At 50.9% G+C, this 21,104-nt stretch overlaps 1 long non-coding RNA gene across 1 annotated transcript; it reads left to right on the top strand.

Moving 5' to 3' along the window:
• Positions 1–4,271: 4,271 nt before the first annotated feature.
• Positions 4,272–7,010, top strand: LOC125086376 (uncharacterized). The gene is made up of 3 exons (XR_007123167.1): positions 4,272–4,547; positions 4,822–5,013; positions 6,815–7,010. It is a non-coding gene; the product is annotated as an uncharacterized LOC125086376 (long non-coding RNA).
• The last annotated feature ends 14,094 nt before the right edge of the window (positions 7,011–21,104 follow it).

Here is a 21,104-nt window from a genome sequence, read left to right as displayed (position 1 = left end):
TTCTGGAGAGTTCTGAAGGCTTAGTGGCCATCTCCCTGCCCTTTTGCCAAACCTCCATTCAGCTAACTTGTACCTCAGGCAGGAAACCTGCTCATACTTTCAGAACTCTTTAGACAAACAGGGACCACATTGCTTCTTACTCAACCACCCCAACCCTGGGACAGTTCTTCCTACAGTCTAACTGATTCCTTTCAGTTGAGAGTGACCAGTGTGCCCTCCCACTGACAGGCACTTGCTGGTGGGCGCGTGGGGCATGACGGGTGAGGGGACGGGAGAAGGGAGACTGGGAGGCAGACCAGTGGGAGAGGCTGCACCCGTGGGCGGGCTCCCTGCCCCAGACAGGAGGCCCCTGGGCTGGGCTGGGCTGGGCTGGGCTCTTCCTGAGCTGATTACCCTTGTGGTCTGAGTGACTGAAGCTGCCGAGAATGCTATTGTAGCAAGAGGCTGACCGAAATGCAGACACCCAACCCCGGCAAGTCCCGACACAGAGGGGAGGTAGGCAGCAGAGTAAGCTCCCAGCTCTAAGCCGCTCTATTGTCGGGCTTGTTGCTAAAACACCTTGCTGAGTTCTCTGCCAAGTGCCATGCCTCCCTCTAGAACAGCACTGTGTGGCCCTCTGGGCTCCCCCTCTCCTAATGGAGGGAGAGGCTCCCCCCAACGGGAGATGAGGGCAGTAGGGCCCAGAGCTCATGTCATGCATGGTATGGAGGAGACCCATGCAAGCGACTGTGCTGTCCAAGGTCACATGTTGAGGCGGCAGAAGGGCTAGGATAGCATCGAGGCCTCCCGGTCCCCAGTGACTGGTGCCCGCTGTGCACCTCGGGTCCCCTCCCTTCCCAAGCATGGCCTGCCAGACTCAGCTCTTCCCCATCTCCCACCATAGACCAGAGGTCTCGCCTCCAGGAGCCCTGTGCCCGCTCCCCCGGGCACACTGGCGCGGGGTCTTCCTCCGTCTGGCGCCAGTTCGGTTATTGGGGGTGCGGTCACGGGCCACAGTCGTGTCACATAAAGTGTCCCGTAAAGGGAGATAACGTTCTGCAGCTGCCAGGGGAAACCAAAGTGGAAAAGTCCCATCCCACCGTCAGGGGGCAGGCAGGAAGTGGGGGAAGGTCGCAGTGCCCCCTCCAAAGGAGGCAGGGAGGGGCCCTGGGAACCACAGGGCCCTGGAAGGGGCTTTCCAACAAGCTGCTGGCTCTGGGGCACTGTGGAAGACTGGGCAGGGGACAGTGGTTGGCTGGGGGAGAGGGCGGGGTGGTGGTGGGAGGAAGTGGGGCCTGAGAGGTAGCAGCGGGGCTGTGGGACATCACCACCTGGGTGTCCCCTAAAGGCATTTCAAGGGTGGCATGTCCCCGCCTAAGCTCTGGCGCTCCCCACCTTTGTCCTGAGTTCTGTTTCCCAGCTGGAGGAGCACAGGCCCTCAGCACCAGCCAGAAATCAGGAGGTCCCCCCCGACCCCCCGCATCCTCTTTCTGATTCTTCACGTCCTGCCATGCCACGATCCTTCACGTCCTTCATTGTGCCAAGTTCACCTTAGCCTATCTCAAAACCAGCACCCATCTCCCACCAGCCTGTTTCCCTCTCCTCACCTGGGTTGCAGGAACAGCTTCCTCCTACCGGCTCTCTCTGCCTCACCCCCAAACCCATCCTCCACGTGGCCTCCAGTCTACCCCCCAAGGGGCTGTGCTGAGCAGCCCTCTGTCCCATTAAGTCTTCAGATCTCCGCATCCCCTGTGGGATCATCTTGGGCTCCTCAGCATGACCACAAAGAGACAAGGGTTTGACCTGCCGGCCAAGGCTGTGCCATGTACGATCAGAGGCACAGAGGCTGGAGCCTGACTTCCGGGGTTCAAATCCTGCTGGCTGCTGCCTAGCTGTGTGACCAACGGCAAGTTACTGAACCTCTCTGTGCCACCGTCTCCCAAATCAGAATTTTAAGACTACTGGCCTCATAGACTTGTGAGAATTAAATGAGTTTTTCTGGTGACTGGGATGGTTACCACCTCCTCCTCCAGCTTCCTCTCCTGCCACCTTCCCTCCTCATGGATTTGCTTCAGCTGCTTGGCTTTTCTTATAATCCTCCCTCTCCTCCCCTGTCACACGCACACCCCCTGCAAATTGTGTTATTTCTCATCTCCGTGTCTGGGCCCCTCCGGGAGGTGACTTCCTCTTACCCTCCTCGGGGCACCCAATGCAATGCTTGTTGCTTAGCCCATAGCCTGTGACGGCCTGTCCATCTCTCCTGCTAGACTGGGAGTCCCTTGAGGTCATGCCTGTGTCCCTGGTGCCAAGAACTGTGCATGTACACAGTGTGCCCTTAATAAGTATGTACTGCGCGAGTGAACGAATGAATGGAGTGATTTCCCTGAGAGTCGCGGACATGGGTCCTCACTGCAGTGAAGGGGCCCGTGTAGAGGATTTTGCTGGTGTCGATATCTGTGTCCCTCTCCAGTCACACATCTGTTCCACTACGATGGGCATCAAGAACACAGTGATGAGCCAAGCCAGAGGAAGGGACTGCAACCTTTTGGAGTCTACAGACATGCTGCCAGAGGGACCAACAGAGGGAAAAGGTGAAGAGGAAGGAAAATGGGACCTGGGATGGCAAGAAGTCTGCTGTCCCCTGATTCTTGTGATGCTGGGGACCTGCCCTAGTGTGACCCAAAGAAGTTCCCTGGGCTGGAGTCAGACCAACACTAGGGTGCAGCAGCTCTGCCCTGCCTCCGCTCTGAACCCCTTCAAATGGGGGATGATATTACCTACTCCACCTTCCTGGAGGGATTTGTGCTGGGTGTGGATTGTAAGGCTCAAATTCATTCACTCACCCCATCACCCGCCCACCCGTTCATTCAATGACTTTACTGCGTGTCTTCCGCAGGAGGCAAGCGTGGCTGGGAGCCGGGGGCTTGACCTGAAGTAAGACACGTGTAGCCCCAGCTCCCAGGGAACTTGGAGAATTACAAGACAGGCAGACAAACCGTGAAACGGTGAAGTTCAAGTGTGGTGAATTATGACCGTGAAAATGCAGAGTATCCTGGGAGTGAAGGAAATCCTTGCCAGGGTCCCTGGAATGCCTCCTGCTCATGCAGGGGTACCAGCTGCCAACGACGTGGTGTCTTGTGGTCCCTCGTGGTCATAGATTCCTGGCACCTTTACCCTGCCCCCCTATACCAAGGACCACATTGCTGCCCTTCAGTTCACGAAAAGGCTTTGACCATTAAGGGCTTAATATTGGGAGCCTCAAAGGCCCCTTTATTTATTTATTTAAGTAATCTCTCTACCCACCGTGGGGCTTGAACTTGGGACCCTGAGGTCAAGAGTTGCATGCTCCTCCTCTGCCTGAGCCAGCCAGGTACCTCCCACCCTTGTGTTTAAAGCCAAGTTTAAGGTTTTTCTCAGTACCCAGTAGTCCCTCCCTCCTCCTCCAGGCCGCTGAGATGGCCCCTGTGCGTCTCTCTCCTGCACTCCTCTGGAAGCAAACTAACATTGTTTAAGAGTTCCACTCTAAGGGCGCCTGGATGGCTCAGTATGTTAAACACCCAACTCTTGATTTTAGTTCAGGTCACGATCTCAGGGTTGGGGGATCGAGCCCCGCATCGGGCTCCATGCTGGGCGTGGAACCTGCTTAAGATTCTCTCTCTCCTCCCTCTGCCCCTCCTCCTCTAAAACATAAATAAATACATAAATAAAAGTTCCACTCTGGAGGTGGATGATGTGGGTTTGAATCCATTCTCACCCCCTGTACTAGCTGGGTGACCCGGGACAAGTCACCTAACCTCTCTGAGCTTCAGCTTCTGTCCTTGTGATAGCCATGCTATGGCGTCATTGTGAGACTTCCTGACTTAACAGAGGTGTGTTTAAACAGTAATTGCGCAAAAACAAACTGTGCTTGTACCCGGTAAGCTCTCACACCATGTTTTACGAGCTCTAGTCTTGCTCTTACCACATGTTACGTGTTACCTGTCTGCTTCTCCCCAGGTCCTTGAGGGCAGGGACCCTCTGACTTCCTTACTCATCTTGGTTTCCTCCGGACCTGGCAGAGTGCCTGGCCTAGAGCAGACAGGCCAAGGATATTTGTTGGGCCCGACTGACTAAATGGTGGTCAGTAGGAGCGCTGGGTTGGGCTGGGGTGGAGAGCCAGTAATGCCCGGACAGAAGCAGGGCTCTCTGGGGGCAGGGTCCAAAGGAAGATGGCAGGGTCACGGGAGGCAACGTCAGGGCACGCCAGGTCCCGGCGCCATGCTTCTTCTTTTCCTGCTCTCAGCTCCCGAGGGCGCTGTGGCCATCTGCTGGGGCGGGAAGGGCAGGTGCCCAGGGAGGCAGAGTCTGGAGCCAGCCAAGAGGATTTAGTCTTCTGCCCCTGAGCTCCTGGACCGGGGACAGCTAGAGGGAGAGTCCACATGGCCCTGCAGAATGTGATGGGGCGGCTGGGCAGGCACTCCTGGAACTGCCTGGAACTGCGGGGGGTGTGAAGAAGGAGGGGGTGGTCGCGGTGGCTGCCAAGGTGGCAAGAGGAGGACGGCTGTCCCGTGTTGCACAGGACATGGAAGGTCAGTGTCAGCAGACTCCCAGCCCCATGCCCTTACCACACTGGGAGCAAGCGGGGCCCTGCCCAGCGCCGCCCAGCGCTCACACTCTGGTCACCTGTGGGCTTCCCACGCATCGCACAGACTCGAAGGAGACTCCATGCAGCGGCTCGGAGTTAATCCAGGGAGCTTGGCAGAGCCCTGGGCAGCTGGGATGGGGGACTCTGAAGTCTCCGTTGAGTGGGATGATGAGTCACAGATAATTGGATGCACATTCTAATGGGGATTATGCTCTAAGGTGATTAAGAACTGGTCTTATTGGTAACTGTTGAGAAAAGTTCTGAATTATTGGATTATGCACGTGAAGGGGTTGCTCTACTCTCTCAGCCTGCTCAGAGCTGGATTCCTCTCTCTCCTCTCAGCCCTCCACGCCTGCACCGGGGACCCGCCCAGCAGTGAGCCGCGGAGAACGTTGGCCAAGCCCTCGCAGGTAGGAACATCCCGCTGAAGGGACAGCGTCCGCTTCATGGGCCCGGAGGAGACACGAAGGGGGCAGGGAGGACCTCCCTGGATCTTGGGTCTCCGGAGGTGGTCCCTGCCGCTCAGAGCCTTCCCCCCCGCAGCACCCAGCGATTCTGTTGTTAGATTCCCCGGGCTCCTACACTGACCCTTGCCTCAACCCCCCAAAGCACACACACAAACATACACACACCAGGCAAGCCATACACACAAACATGCTCACACATGCACGCTTCCACGCTCACACATGGGCACACCCTCACACACAGATACACTTGTATTTGCACACACACGTGTGCATGCACACACACACACACACACACTTTCCCACCCTCCCCATCTCAGGGACACACATACACATACCACTCTGCTACCTTCTCCCACTGAGATAATACCAAACAGAAGTGCCTGTGAGATTGGGGATTTGTTCCCAGTAGCACACGGGGATGATTTGTCATCAAGCCTTTGCCTGCAGCTCTTTCCCATTCATTCAGTTACTCACGTGTATTTCTTTCTTTCTTTTTTTTTTTTTAAAGATTTTATTTATTTATTTGACAGACAGAGATCACAAGTAGGCAGAGAGGCAGGCAGAGAGGAGGAAGCAGGCTCCCTGCTGAGCAGAGAGCCTGATGCGGGGCTCGATCCCAGAACCCTGGGATCATGACCTGAGCTGAAGGCAGAGGCTTTAACCCACTGAGCCACCCAGGCGCCCCCTCACGTGTATTTCTATGTTGATCGAACACCAGCTACGTGCCAGACCCAGTCCTAGGTTCTGGTGACCTTCCTTTGGGTTCCTTTAGGAGCGGGCCTTGAGGAAAGGGCTCTTAAGAAACTAAAAGGCTTTATTGAGAAAACATTCATTTACTGTACAATTCATCCCTTCGCAGTGTATACTTTGGGGATTTTTAGTATAGTTACAGAGTTGTATAACCATCAGCACACTCAATTTTAGAACATTTTCATGACCCTCTAAAGAGATCCCGCAGCCCTTAGCAGTCTTTCCCTGCTGTCCTCGCTCCCTGCCCCCCCGCAGCCGTGACTGGGCTTTGTCTAGAGATACACCTGTTCTGGACACTCAGTATGAATGGAATCGTACACCATGCGGACTTTCATGACCGGCTTCCTTCCCTGAGCACAGCCACCCACACCGCAGCCGCGGCCAGCGCTTCCCTTCGTGTTTCTGGCTGAATACTATTCCCCCTATCGATCTGCACATTTTGCTTCTCCATGCATCAGCGAGTGGTCACTGAGGTTGTTTCATGCTCTGACTATTCTAGATTATGCTGCTATGAACATGTGTGCACATATGTTTTCAGTCCTTCTGGGGTCCATGCCTAGGAATGGGATTCCTGTAACTCCATGTTTGACACTTTTAGAAACTGCCAAACTGTTTTCTAAAGCAGCTGGGCCATCTTACATCCCCACTAGCAAGGCATGAGTGATCCAATTCAAGATAAGAGTTTAACTGTATGATTCTATTTGGGAAGTGATCCCAGGAAACACCAGTAGGAGCATAGGGGAGGGAGAAAGAGAAGGGAAGGCAGCCAATAAAGGATTATTATCAAGAAAATTACCACTGAGAATAATTGAAGCTTAAAGGCCCTGCCTAACTCTGGGAGTCCATAAAGAACTTGGACTTCAGAGCCATCCTACCAGAGGAGAAGGGAGCAAGGGGATGTATAAACTGATTCCCAGCAGCCTTGTTTGAGTGTTTCTGTGTGTGTCTGCATCTGTGTGTTAATTTCCTGTTAATTCCCTTTTGCGTGATGCAGATGCAAGCAATGCGGGCACAGCGGGAACAAGCCATCATGCAAAGAAATGCAGATGTTCGCAGCTGGAGTCAAATCTGCTGTGCAGGACTGGGTCAGGGCAAAGGAGGTGAGCTGGGACACCAGCAGCACCTGCTACCTTGGGGGAACCTAGATTCCTGCCCTCATGGAGCTTATAGTCTAGTGAGAGAGATAGAAAGGAAGATCTGCAGTACCTAGCCAGATGACACCTGGGTAAGGAGGTGGCAGGGCATCAGGGCGGCTGTGGTAGCTCAGGGGGTCCTCTCTTGGAGGAGAAGACATTTCAGCTGACACCCGAAGGAAGTGTGAGACAGGCCATCTGAAGGCTGGTTGAACGTGGAATGGGAAATAACCCTGGAATCAGGGCTGTGGAAAGAGCAAGTGCTAAGACCCAGAATGGGAATAGCCTTGACAGTAAGCCAGGGGAACTGCAAGAAGTCTGGGGTAGCTTTGGAAGAGAGGATGAGGCAGAGTAGGACAGAACAGAGATAACGGCAGAAGTTGTGAACACCTTGTTGCTGGGCATCTGGACCCAGCCCCGAGATATCCATTCATTCCACTTACTAGTTTGGGCACCAGTCTGGGTGCTGGACGTGCTCCAATGAGTGTGTGTGATGGAGCCCTGCCCTCACAGAGCATCCATTCTGATAAGGGGATGAGTAAACAGCCTAAGTATGTACTAGAGGCTATTTATATGTAACTTGTATTAGAAAATGACTGATGCTTCAGACTAGAGAAAAATGAAGTAGACACAGGGAGTCCAAGAGTGCGAGGAAGTGCTTAGAAATTCCAAGTAGAGGGGTAAGGATGGCTTCTAGAAGGGGCTGACAACACTCAGCACCTCTGAGCCTGGTGGGCTCCTGAAGACCCCTCCACACCCCCAGGGCATGTATCCAGGGAACTGCCCCCCCACCCATGCAGCCCGGGAGGGAGGGCACGACTGGATGTCCGGGAAAGAGAAAGAAGAACAGGGACCCCAGAGAGGAGGGCTGGGGTCTGTGCATCAGTTGGTCCAAGCCCATAACCTGGGAAAAAGAGGAGGAGCCAGGGTGGGGGCAGGGGAGGGAGGGGGACTGGGTCTGCCAAGCCACAGGGGAATATTGATGAGTTTTCCGTCAAGAAGTGACAGAGCCGGTAGGGAGGGTGTAATGAAGACGGATGATCCCAGGCCAGCTCTGCTCGTCTTCCTGCCCGAGGAGGGAGAGTCACAATGGGGGTGCGTGGTGGTGGGAGGCCTGCCAAGTGCCTGGGTGCCCTCTACTCTGGTACCCCCATCCTCTCTCCTTCTCCCTTGCCACCCCTCCTCCCTGCTGCTATCATAGCATCACAGAGGAAAAGGAATGGAACTCCACCCACCCAGCGCCCCCGCCCCCGGGTCTTTCTTCCTAATTGCAGTGAAATATGCATAACATGAAATTTACCATTAGGGGCATTTAGTATACTCACAGGATTGTGCCCCATTGCCACTTTTTAATTCCAGAAATTTCATCTCTCCACAAGGAAGCTCCATACCCATTAACAGTTACTCTTCCCTCTCCCCCGCCCCCCACCCCCAGTCCCGGGGCAAACATTCACCTGCTTTCTGTGTCTATAGATTTGCCTGTTCTAAACATTTCATGTCAGTGGACTCATACAACATGCAGCCTTTTATGTCTGGCTTCTTTCACTTAACAATGGTTTCAAGGTTCTTCTGTGTTACAGCGTGTACTCGTACCTCGTTCCGTTTTCTGATTGAATAATATTCCGCCGTATGGTTATACCACATCTTGTTTATCGATTCGTCTGTTGATGGGCACTTGGGTGGTTTAGGCACTGGATTTTGAGACAGAAGTCCTAGTATTATGTCCCACACCCCTTCTACCTCTGTGGCCTTTGGGAGCCATGTAATGTCTTCCAGCCTTACAATGCCTCCTATACAATGAAACCACAATGTTTTAAATCTCTAGTGCACTTTGAGAGCATCAGAAAAATGGGAAACTCCCTCTCCCCTCTCTCGTTCTGTACTCTCTTCCCATTTGCTATTGAATTTGGGATAAACATCCAATAAAAAGATTCATATACCAAAGCCAGGTGGACTGATAGCAGCGTTGTGTTCTCTGTCGTTCAAACCATCTTGCTGATCTTAGTATGTGTTATTTTTCATATTTAAGCATCTTTGAAATCAGCTCACAGAGTACAGGCAGGGGTTGCATAGTAATTGGCAAAGTGCTTCACTTTCTTGGTGGTTTGTAAAATAATTGTGCTTCTGTTGTGTGGTCCGAGGTTTCTGTAGCACGGTAGGCACAGTTTAGTGACTATCACTATGAACCGTAGGAGAAATAAAAACTGATTCCCTAATGAAACATTTTTGGTGGTGGGATGGTGGGGGTAGAGAGGCAGAGGCAGAGGGAGAAGCAGTCTCCCCGCTGAGCAGAGTGCCGGTTGTGGGGCTGGATCCCAGGACCCCCGGGATCATGACCTGAGGGGAAGGCAGACGCTTAACTGACTGTGCCACCCAGATCGATGTCCCAGCACGCGCTGTTCTAAAATGCAGGGGTGGCCCCAGGGCTGCGGGGCAGAGCTGCTGAGAAAGGAGAGGCTTGTGCAAGTGAGCGGCGAAGTTACTACTCTCCCATTCTCCCCGAGAAAGGCCTCCCTGCCCAGCCCGCTCCCACCCTTTCCAACACAGGAGAAGCCACATACAAATACTGAATACGTTTGCCTTCATTAAAACAGGCCAGAGAGTGTAATTATGTCCCACGGAACAGGGAACAGAGGGCTCCGTCTGGAGGGAGGAGGGGGAGTACACGAATGCCAGTTGGCAGAGCAGAGTTCATGAGTTTGGCTAATAGAGCACCTCCGGAATGGACCCTATGTTGGCTGCGTGGGGAGGAAAACTGTCCTCCTGACGGTCCTAGCCCTGCCTGAACCTCGCTTCCTTCCCGGAGCTTTTTCCGACTCAGCCCACCCTTTGGCAGACTCTCGGGGCGCGCGGCATCTGTCAGGAGCTGAGCACTAATTGCTCTTGTGCTATCTTCTTTCTCCTGCTGGACTGTGAACTCTTCGAGGGTGGGGTATTTTGTAAGTTCTGTTTTGTTGCTTTGGGTTGTTTTTTTTTTTTTAAAGATTTTATTTATTTATTTGACAGACAGAGATCACAAGCAGGCAGAGAGGCAGACAGAGAGAGAGGAGGAAGCAGGCTCCCTGCTGAGCAGAGAGCCCGATGCGGGGCTCGATCCCAGGACTCTGAGATCATGACCCGAGCCGAAGGCAGCGGCTTAACCCACGGAGCCACCCAGGCGCCCCGGTTTTGGGTTTTTTTTTAAGACTTTTTTTTTTTTTAATTCATCTCTATACCCAACGTGGGACTCAAACTCACAACCCCCGAGATCAAGAGTTGCATGTTCTACTGACTGAGCCAACCAGGCGCCCTGAGGGTGGAACATTTTGTAAGCTTCCTGTGGTTTTCCCATAGGTCCACGTATGGAGTAGGAATACAGACAGGAATCCCCAGGTAGAGCAGTGTTTCCCGAAACATCCCGCCACGCCACCTACGTGTACCACCAGCAGCTGCTGGAGCTGGTTATAAATGACATTTCCGGCTGTCCACCCAAGAGACTGTATTTCAGGTGGACTCGGGTGAGGGCCAGGACTCTGCATTTTAACAAGATCCCCAGGTAATTCTATGCTCAGTATTTTTAAACTTATTTATTTGAGAGAGAGCGTGAGCGAGAGAGTGAGTTCAAGTCAGGGGATAGGCAGAGGGAGAGAGAGAGAGAGAGAGAATCTCAAGCAGACTCCTTGCTGAGCATGGAACCTCATGGGGGGCTCAATCTCAGGACCCTGAGACCATGACCTGAGCCAAAATCAAGAGGCAGATGCTGGGGCACCTGGGTGGCTCAGTGGGTTAAGCCTCTGCCTTCGGCTTGAGTCATGATCTCAGGGTCTTGGGATCAAGCCCAGCATTGGGTTCTCTGCTCAGCGGGAACCCTGCTTCTCTCTCTCTGCCTGCATCTCTGTCTGCTTGTGATCTCTCTCTCTCTGTGTCAGATAAATAAATAAAATCTTAAAAAAAAAAAAAAAGAGGCAGATACTTAATCCACTAAACCACCCAGGCGCCCCTATGCTCAGTCTTTTTAGAAATCTGCTGGTGGGATGCTAAGGATTAAGCATCTAGGCTCCTCCTTGTTGCTGAATGCCTACCGTGTGTCTTGGTCTTCCCAGCTCAGTCAGGGCTCAGGGAACTAGTCAAAGAAGAGACTAGTGTCACTGTCCCTGCTTCCACCAAGAGAGTGGGGGTGGTGGGGGAGAAGGCAGGATGAGGCAGTGAACTGCGGAGGCAGAGAGACAGGACAGAGGGGCTGAGTAGGCGAGCAGGAGGTGCACTTGGACCTGGTGGTTGCGGACCCCTGCTGGTCCTGTGCCTTCTGCTGCCCTGTCCACCCAACCAGCTCACCAGGGGAGCAGGAGATCCTAGTAGTCTAGACACCTCTCTGTTTTGATCATCAGGAAGGCCTGCCAGGCCACCCAGAATGGGCTGTTGAGGTTTCAAGGACTAATGTCTGAGGATGAGGGGCAAGACCCAGGGCACTGCCGAGTCTGCAAAGCTAGTGGCTCTGCATGGATTGATGGCAGTGGAGAGCCCTGTCCTTGGCCATCCAGCATGCCTCCCACGGCTGCCCTTGTCTGAGATGAACAAGCTTAGTGTGGAACAGCAGCTTCTCTGGGTCCCCCAGTTCTGCTTTCCTACCCTGACATCTCCCATATCTGCTTGATCGTACTTGACCTTAGTTACAAAGTGGAACGCAGAATTTCAGGGATGTGTAATCCAGCCCCTTTGTTGTACAGACAAAACACGCCCAGTCCCTCCCGCCAGTCCTCTGTTGCTTCATTTTGTTCCGAACCGGTCGTATTTTCAGCACTCCCGTTACCGCTTTTTCTCTCTCCAGCTCACGTAGCAATCAGATGGGCCGTGTTTCCCCAGTGCAATCAGGGAGCTCCCAGCCCCAGCTTGCCAGATTTATGGCTCTCTGCCGTCCTGTGGGGTCCTGCAGGGTCTGGGAGGCTCAGAAGTTATGGGCAACCGGAGAAAATGTGTTTGGTGCACTTGGCCCAGCTGGTCAGTCACCTCCTGGGGCCGGTTGCATGGGTAGAAAAAAATACCAGAGCCAATATGCTGACTACATTTTTACACTTCTCGTTCAAACCCAAAAATTTCCACAGGAGACTTGCTGGAAACTATCTAGAAAGGACCACACGGGGAGGATGCAGCAGGAGCCTGTCTGAGCACTTGGGGGGTCTTATGTACTACCGTGATAGGACGTGGACGGATGGGGCTCTCCGTTCTCTGAAGTCTCTGAGAATGCTTCCAAACCAAGGTCAATAGTTACACAACCGGCTTTGAGGCAACTCCCGCCCCCCTCCAACCAAACCACCACCTTTACCCCTCTAATGCAGAAGTCCTGGGGTCAGCCCTCTGCCGCAGGAAAATGAGTGGCAGCCTCTGTAGGACTCGAGGCAGTTTCATAATAGTGGGGCTAGTTGTGTAGCTAGCTTTGTTTCCAAGTAAGGAAAAAAAATAAGTCATTTCTTCAGATAAAGGACATTCTAACACTAAAAGAAAGAGAAGGAAAGGGAGGAAAGGAGAAGGGAGAAAAGAAAGAGGACAAAATGCCAGACCGAAGGACAGTCCTTTAAATTGAATTAATTTGGCCTTTATTAAAAAGTCACTAGATTGTCTTTATGTTTGCCTTTTGCTGCGATGCAAAGAGCCCCGGGCCTGGGGGTTGAGCTCTGGGATTTAATTTGGGGTCTGCCAGATAGCAGGGTGTGACTTTGTGTGAATTAACCAATAGACTTAAACATCATTAAACTCGCCTTCGGTTTCTCCATTATAAACCAGGAATGAAACACTTACTGGGTGGGGGGATGGGGGGAGTTCAGGGAAGGGAAGGGAATAAAGCATTTACTGAGCGTCTATGAAAAGGCAGGCATGTGACCGAGGATGTTTGTTTAATTCTCAGGACAACCCACTGAGGCCCGTGTTATCATGACCACTTTACAGAGGAGGAAACTCAGACTCAGAGGTTAAGTCATCTGCCGCATCTCCCTGAACGCAAAGCCCACCCTCTTTCCAGAAGGGCAGACAGGAAAAAGAAAAAGGAAGGAAATAAAAGATGGCCTCAGGAGTTCTTGGTCTGGACCTCAGTTTTCACTGGGAAATAGAAAACAAGATGGTCTACTGAGATGAGGAGGCAGGGGAATGTCGAGAGTGGTGTTAGCTTCGAGAAGTGTCTGTGTCTGAGAAAGAGGGAGCGTAGCCAGCCTTAGAGTCAGTGTTGTTAAGAGGTTGATGGGGATCTGGTTATCCCTGTGACATTGCTCTGGGATCAGTCCCTGTCCGATTCAAGGAGAAGGAACAGATTTTTTTTTTTAATTATTTATTTATTTATTTATTTTAAAGATTTTATTTATTTACTTGACAGAGATCCCAAGTAGGCAAAGAGGCAGTCAGAGAGAGAGGAGGAAGTAGGTTCCCTGCTGAGCAGAGAGCCCAATGTGGGGCTCGATCCCAGGACCCCAGGACCATGACCTGAGCCGAAGGCAGAGGCTTTAACCCACTGAGCCACCCAGGCACTCCAACAGATTTTGTTTGTCACTCATCATCAAATCCCCAGGTCCTAGTACGGTGCCTGGAGTGATAAGTTTATTTATTTAATAGACATTATGGCGCACCTACGATGTACTGGTTCTTCTTCTTCTTCTTCTTTTTTTTTTTTTTTCCAATGTCCTGGTTCTGTTGTAGGTGCTGGAATTTCGAAGAAGCAAAGGCAGATCAAGGGCACCTGGCTGGCTCAGTCAGTACAGACAGCATGTGACTCCTGATCTCCGGGTCGTGAGTTCAAGCCCTATGTTGGGTGTAGAGCTTACAGAAAAAAGTGAAATAAAATAAAAATGAAACTTTTAAAAAAAGGAGACAGATTAAACCCTTGTCCTTATGGCATTTGCAGTCTGATAGGAGTCCGACAGTAAACACGGGAATGAACAAATAGTAATGAAGTTATGAATTTTAAAAATAGAATAATAGGATAGAGACAGTGCCTGTCGCCGTGGGGGCGTTTTCTCAGGAGGTGACATTTGAGATATGACTGGAATGAGAGAAGATGTTGTTCTTGCCAAGATGGGGGAAGGGTGTTCCAGACAAAAGGAACAGCAAATGCAAAGCCCTGAGGCAGGAATGAGCTTGGAATGTTCCAGGGAGACAGAAGGAAGGCTGGTACAGTTGGAGAGGAGGCGAGAGTGGGAGAGAGTGGTAGGAAATGAGAGAAGAGGGGTCAGATCCTATAAAACCTCATAAGCCAAGTTAAGAAGCTTGGATTTTATGCTAATTCCAGTAAGAAGTCTTTGGAAGGTTTTAAGCAGTGGGAGGGATGTGATCTGATTTATGTTCTAAAACAATCACTCTTGCTTTTCGATGGAAAGTAGACTGTGGTGGGAGGGGGGCGGGGAGTAGAACAGGAGGCTGGTGCAGCCGCCTAGGAAAGAGGGGAGATTACTAGACTCACGTGGTAGCAGGAGAGAGAGGAGAAGGACTTGGGTTTGGGCAGTGGGTCTTGCTGGTTAGACAGAGCGGGTGAGGAATAGAGGGGAAGCATGGATGTTCTCGAGCTTTTGGACAGAGCTGGTGGTGCTGTTAACTGATGGGGGAAAGTAGAGGAGGAAAATGCTAGGGGCAAGAGGTAGAGAAACCAAGAATCCCATTGTGGACATGTGAAGTTTGAAACATCTGTTATGGGTTGACTTATGTCCCCCCTCAAAAACTACGTTGAAATCCTAATCCCCAATACCTATGAAAGTGATCTTTTTTTTTTTTTTTTTTTTGACAGACGGAGATTACAAGCAGGCAGAGAAGCGGGCAGAGAGAGAGGGAAGCAGGCTTCCTGCTGAGCAGAGAGCCTGATGTGGGGTTCGATCCCAGAACCCTGAGATCATGACCTAAGCCGAAGGCAGAGGCTTTAACCCACTGAGCCACCCAGGCTCCCCTGAAAGTGATCTTATTTGGAAATAAGATCTTTGCAAATGTAACAAGTGAAGATGACGTCATTAGGGTAGCCCTAATCCAATCTGACTAGTGTCCTTAAAAGAAGAAGAAAGGGGTGCCTGGCTGGCTCAGTCAGTGAAGCATGTGACTCTTGATCATAGGGTTGTGAGTTCAAGCCCCATACTGGTGTAGAGATTACTTAAAAAAAAATCTTAAAAAAAAATAAAAGAAGAGAACACTTGGACTCGCACACAGAGAACACAGTGTGAAGACATGGACACAGGGAGGATGGCCATGTGAGGATGGAGGCAGAGATTGGAGCAGTGCTGCTACAAGCCAAGGAACATTCTGGGGGTCCCAGAAGCTGGAAGAGGCAAAAAAAAAAAAAAAAAAAGGATCCTCCCCTATAGCCCTCATAGCCGTGCGGGTCTGCCAGCACCTTCATTTGGGATTTCTGGCCTCCACAAATTCCTGTTGTTGTTGTTTTTCTGTTTATTTGTTTGTTTTTTAAAGATTTTATTTATTTATTTGACAGAGATCACAAGTAGGCGGAGAGGCAGGCAGAGAGAGAGGAGGAAGCAGGCTCCCCACTGAGCAGAGAGCCCCATGCGGGGCTCGATCCCAGAACCCTGGGATCATGACCCAAGGTGAAGGCAGAGGTTATTAACCCCCCAAAAATTCCTGTCGTTTTAAGCCAGCTAGCTTGTGGTCCTTTGTTACAGCTGTCCTAGGAGACAAATACAGCATTCAAGGGGCGAGGTCAAGTTTGGATATGCAAGCCTACAGTGCAGGGGAGAAGTTGGTCCTTCAAGCCACAGGACTGCATGAGATTGCCTAGAGAGAAAGTTAGAGAATGTTGAGAGAAGAGGGCCCTTGTATTTCAAGGGCAGAGTGTTTCAAGGAGGAGAGAGTAGTCGATCGTGTCAAACATGGGTCATAAGTAAGTCAGACTGATTTAGCCCTTGGACTTGGTAAGAGAGGAGCTAAAAAAAAAAAAAAAAAAAAGAGGGTGGTTGCTGATGATCTTGGCAGGAGATCTCAGCAGGTGGTGGAGAGAGTAGTCCACGTGGAGTGAGTTGAAGAGAGACTGTAGGTAAGGAAGTATAGAGTAATGCCAGAGAACTGATTTGAAGCTCACTATATAACAGCAAAGAAATGGAACTTTACTTGGAAAAAGATGTGGAAAAAGATGGGCCAAAGGAGGGTTTTTTAAAGGTGGGCAATATTAAGTCATATTTTTTATGTTAGTGGGTATATCTAAGGAGAGACCAATGACTCAGGAGAGAGAGGGGATAATTGCAAGAAGCAAAGTCATGGAAGAAGTAAGAATGGTTGGGGTCCAGTGCACAAATGGGGGGAGACTGACCTCAGAGAAGAACAGAGCCTCTTCATCTGCAAGGAGGGCAGACTATGAGTAGCAAATCAGGCAGATGGGTTGGTGGGAGGATGAAATAGCTCTCATTTGTTTGCATTTCTTTGTATTTATAATATCAGTGAATCAGTGGTGCTGGAGGGTTGAAAAGAGAAGTAGGAGAGAGGAGGCATGAAATAGTCCTTTGAGAGGGAGGGAAAGGGACTACACCATGGGAGTGTAGAAGGTTTGCAAGGTAGAGCTCAGTGCTCTCGTGAGATTCAAAGTAGCAAGTTTAGAGCAAGACCAGTTGATGAGCACGGTTGTATGATTATCCTCAGTAATGTTCAGTTGCTTGCATACAGGTGAAGGGTACATGGCTAGCTGGGTTTAACCAGAATTAGGGTTTTACCAGAAAAGTACAATGGAGGCAAGGAGACGAGGCAACATAGCTGAGGGTGTTTGTAAGAGAGAGCTCACAGCAGTAACATGACAATGAAGCTGGTTAAGGGATGATGGTCACATGCAGGGCACAGGGACAATAAAAACTTGCTCACTGTATCCGGTCCCTATGGGATCAAAGAATAGAAGGAAGGGAGGTCTCAGTGAAAGCTGATGGGAACTAGAGGAGGCATTAGGAGCTGGGATGCCTAAAAGTAGGATTATTGAAGGTAAACATATTGGTGAGGGCAAGAATTAGGGTATGACCACAGAAAAAGGTAGAGAAGATAACAGAAAGGTAGCATAGGGTGGGGTCTAGCCCCATTCACATCACACACACTGACATTTTTGCAGGAGGAAGAGGAGAAGTAGCTGGGAACACCTCTCTAGACCTTGAGATATGTGGGGTACCAGAGAAAAGAAGGACCTTCCCTGTTTTCTTTATCCTTCACCCTTGCCTGTAGACAAGGCCGTTGGGAGGCAGTATCTTTGGGGGACAGCCAGGCGTCAGTAGAGTAAGACAATGAAGAGAATGCTCAGGAGAGGGTTCAAGGATGGAGGCTCTTTGGCCAGTGGCAGACTGAGTTCCAGAGGCTAGAGTGGCAAGGCTTGGGGATTGGAGACAGGTGGGAGATGGGGTGCAGGCAGCCAGTACACAGAGTGGTCAGGGGATTTTAGTCTGTGGGATTATGGATGATGTGGGAGACTAGGATCTGGGATATGAGACAGGATGGTGCATGTCCTGACAGTCATTAAAGGAGGTGGGTGGTCAGGTAAAGGTACATATTGTCTGGGGTATTTAGCTGGTCTATATGAGAACTCTACTGAGGAAAAGGACACATGATGTTAATCCACGTATCCCTGAGTCTAGTGCTGTGGCAGGCCCAGGGCTTGTGCATCCATCAAAACTTCATGTAGTCGGGGCACCTGGGTAGCTCCCTGGATTGAGCATCCAACTCGATTTTGGGTCAGGTCATGATCTCAGGGTCCTGGAATCAAGCCCCGTGTTGGGCTCCACAGTCGGTGGGGAGCCTACTTGAGATTCTCTCCCTCTCCCTCTGCCCCTCCCCTCTGTGTGTGCTCCCCACCCAGCCAAAATTAATTTTTTAAAAAACCTACATATAATTGATGCTCTGGTGACTGTAAGAGGACAAGCCATAACCTATTGCACTATATACAACAGGTTTCCAGAATCCTGGGGGTGATGAAAATCACTAAGTGCCTTTGATTGCTTAATATATAAGCACTTTGTCCCTTCTGATGAAAACCATTCCTGTGTTCAAGACTGAACAGGGACTGAACTGTGGTTGTGTTCTGCCTTTATTAGGAAGAGGTCGATAGGAGGCAAAGGCAGGGACCAGGAAAGTGACCTGTTTAAATCCACCGTGCTCTACCTCAGGTGCTCAGCCCAGGCCCTTCTCCAGAAACTCACAACAGAAAAAAGAACAGCCACATCCTTCCCTTAGGCGGAAAGATGGCTGTTCTAGCCCTGGGCTTTTGACTTTGCTTCCTTTTCTCCCTTACCTGCTGCTCCTCCAGAAGAAATGATTTCCATTTCTTTTGACTCCTATTTTTCTAGCTTTTCTGATTCTGTTTGCCCTCCCTTTGTCTCACTGGAGAAACTTCTTTTCCTCTCCAGAATCTCCCATGACATGCTTCCTTCCTGTCCCAACCCCTCCCCCAATGCCACTAGATGTGGGAGTCCAAAACTTTTCTGAAGAGGCCTCTAGAGTTCCCACTGATGTTATGCCCCAGTGTCTGAGGTGACCTGGCCTGGTCTCTGTGGGGCTGAGAAAGTGTCCCTTTGTGTTGGCTGATGAATGGCCGCCCTGTCCTGCCCCAGGACCTCAATGCCTGGAGGGTAACAGGAGAAAGCCCACTCCCCTCCTTAGGCTTTGCACCTGCTGCTCTCAGCTTTCCTTGGGGGCCACAGGGTACCTGGGCAGGCAGCTTGCTGGCTAAGCCTTGGAAGGGGCAGGTCCAGGATCCCTTCCTGCCCTAGCTTCTCTGGACAGCGTGGTCCCTGATGAGGGGCTGCCCGTACCCTTCAGCTTTCCCTTCCATGTCCCCCCTGCTCCACCCTCTTCCATCTCCTGTTACATCCCTGGAGGTGAGTCTCATAACAGAACAATGAGCCTGCTGGGATGCTGTTTCCCCCTGTGACTAAAGGCTTAAACTGTAGAATTTCTGGGCTGGAAAATATCTCACCTGGTTAGACATCTTTGCCTTTGCCTGGAGACGGACGGGGCAGCGTGCAAATATTCCAGCCAGAGTCATAGACACATCCCGGTGTTTCAAACAGCAAAACTCAGTTCAGTTCAACAAATGTGTATGGAGCATTGTTCTTATTGTTGTTGTTACGTTGCTGTGCATATTATCTCATTAAAATATTTTATTACTCACTCTGACTACACAGATAGTACACGCACATGGTACGTCACAACTACTAGAGGGTAAATCACAGAGAGTTGGTATTTCTCTATACTTCTGGGCCACATCCACTTGGATCCTCTTTCCAGAAGTAATTGCTGTTACTAATGTCTTGGGTATTTTTTCCAGAGATACGCCACACACACACACACACACACACACACACATAATTTCACTTAATCTTCATAGTGATCTTCTCGGGTGGGTATTGTGAATCCTGTTTGGAAGACAGGGGAACCATGGCTCAGAAAGGCTAAGTGCACACACAGTGTGTTAATATCAGTAGCATTTCCAACTGAGGTGTGTGTAAGTCCAAAACCGATACAGTTTCTGCTATAACTTTATCCCAATCTGCTGTGTCAGCAGCTTCCCCCCCCCCCCCCCCCCCCGCCCCATCCCTTCCTGCCCCACCACCACCCTCCCAGCCCCACCACCACCCTCCCAGCAGTCACTCACACAACAGGGTTGGCTCCAGACCCTGGGTGTGCAGGGCCCTGTCCTAGGTGCTGAAGGCTCTCGTAGAGGAGGGGATCATTGAGACCCTACCTTCATAGGGTTCACCAAAGAGCCAGGGAGGCTGGGAAATCCTGAAGTCTGGTAGAGAGGAGACAGGGAATCACAAACTCTGCTTGGCCACAGCATTTGTAGGTGGCACCAGGCAGGCCACCCCTTTTTTTTGACTCTCAGTTTCCTCATCTGTCTGATGGAGATAACTCACAGGGCTGTCATGAGAATATAGGGGTTATAAATGCAGAACCGCTTGGAAAGCATCCAATCCCAACACATGGAAAGGCGACCAGGCCAGTCCTGTGAACAGTGTCCCTGTGTGAGGGCCAAGGGTCACTGAATCACTGAATGACAGAGGAGACTGTGGTCCAAGCCTCTGGGAAGTGATACATTGAAGTAATATTGCCCTTCTCTATGTTCTTTGTTTTCAGGTTGTCTTTAGGAGGCACAGAGTTGGTCTGGTTGCAAAAAACAGGGACTAGAAGTAAAAAGGGGGTAGGTATAGGGCTGGCCTAGAATAAGACAGAACACACAAGTGAACCTCTTCTAGAACATTCGGGTGTAGGACATGGAGAAGTCGGCCCGGGGTTACACCTGGAAATACTACTCTGGGCGGCTCTCCTAGTTCTTCCCAGGCTCGTCTCCCTCTCTGCAAGGTGACCAGTGATTTGCCTTCTAATGAGCCGGTTACCAGCAACTCAAGGGCCTTTCTAAAAAGTTCCTTCTGTCCAGAACTCTTCCCTTGTCCCTCCCCCAACCCATCTTCACCTAGCTATCTCCTTTTCGGCTTTTAAGGCTGGACTTCTATCTCGTTTCCTCAGAGAAGCCTTTCTGGGTTCTCCAGAGTAGACGAGGAGCCTCTGCTAGTCTCTCTGCCCCCATGCCTCTAATTAGCTCATGTCGCACCAGTCAGCGCCCATCTTGTCCACCAGACTGTCTGCTCCAGGCATCAAGCCCACTGGTTCAGCACAGAGCCTGGCATTTAAGCCATGCTGAAGTATTTGTTGAATGAATGGCTGAAGTTAGTCACTCCTGCCTCTGGGTTCCAACTTGCCTGTATAGTGTGATACAGCATCTCTTGTACAGTTGTTATTTTATTTTTACATGACTGTGTCATCTGAATCTTTTCTTCTATTTTCACTATTCCTGGTGCCTAGCCCTTGTCAGGGCACAGGAATGGTCCTGCCTATTGCAGAATGAATGAATGAATGAATGAATTCTTGTCAGGGAGCTGCTTTGAACTAGAGAGTTTTCCTTTGCAGTCAATTCATAAACTATCTTCCCGGGTGGGCCACGGAAAGGCTCAAGAAGAGGGGAACATGATTGGGCTGGAGCTGGTGGAGCTGGAGAGGAGAAAGCAAAGAGCCCGAGGGCCATCTCCTCTTTGTCGTTGCTGCTGCCCCGTGGACGACAGGAGATGACCCCAAAAGAGAGAACTCGGTTCTGGGAGGGATCCTCTCCCGGGGCTCTCAAAGCCCTCTGTCACTGAGGTGGGCTTGGCTCAGATAGACCGACCCCAGCTG

Source organism: Lutra lutra, chromosome 15 (genome assembly GCF_902655055.1).
Source record: "Lutra lutra chromosome 15, mLutLut1.2, whole genome shotgun sequence".
NCBI lineage: Eukaryota > Metazoa > Chordata > Mammalia > Carnivora > Mustelidae > Lutra > Lutra lutra.
The sequence above is the reverse complement of the archived record's forward strand: the minus strand, read 5'-3'. Positions and strand labels throughout refer to the sequence as shown.